This window comes from Carlito syrichta, unplaced genomic scaffold, assembly GCF_000164805.1.
Source record: "Carlito syrichta isolate Samal-C Ts95f unplaced genomic scaffold, Tarsius_syrichta-2.0.1 Scaffold313533, whole genome shotgun sequence".
In the NCBI taxonomy this organism is placed as follows: domain Eukaryota; kingdom Metazoa; phylum Chordata; class Mammalia; order Primates; family Tarsiidae; genus Carlito; species Carlito syrichta.
In genome coordinates, this window is record NW_007257629.1 from 189,899 (window position 1) to 190,628 (window position 730).

The window sequence follows — 730 nt, forward strand, 5'->3', positions numbered from 1 at the left end:
GAAAGATGGGGGGCGAGAGGAGAGCGGGGAGGAGGTGGGGGGGGGGCAGCGCCACAGCCAGGAAACAGCTTGAAAAACGCAGCAATTTTATATTTTTTTAATAAGGCAAACATTTGAGGAAAGTCAAACCAGAAGATTGGAATCGTGGAGTCCCTCCATCCAGAGATAGCCCCTGCACATATTTGTCTGTGCTATATTTCTTATTCCGTATTTTTACTGTCTATCCCAAATATGTTTTTGAACTTTCACTTGACAGATTGCACAGCTACAGAAAAATATCGGTGAATTTTCACAAAGTGCGAGTATTTGTATATCCTGCATCTAGATCAAGAGAGAAGACATTACAGCCTTCTTCCGGTCACTTCAAAGCCATTTTTGAGATGAGATTGTATTGCACATAGCATTCTGTTGATTTTTTTCATTGGTTATGTTTCTTGTATATTTAAGATCATTCTCTAGCATACATTTAAATAGCTCATTGTCCCCAGCTTTGGACAGTACGTTTTGTTTTTTTTTTCCTATTAAATAAGAAAGATAGTCGGTGTGGTGGCTCAAGCGTGTAATCCCAGCGCTTTGGGAGGTGGAGGCGAGAGGATTGACGGAGCTCAGGGGTTCGAGACCAGCCTGAGTAACATAGCAAGACCTCGTCTCTACAATAAATCAAAAAATTAGCCGAGTGCGGTTCCAGCTACCTGGAAGGCTGAGGCGGCAGGATTGCCTGAGCCCAGTA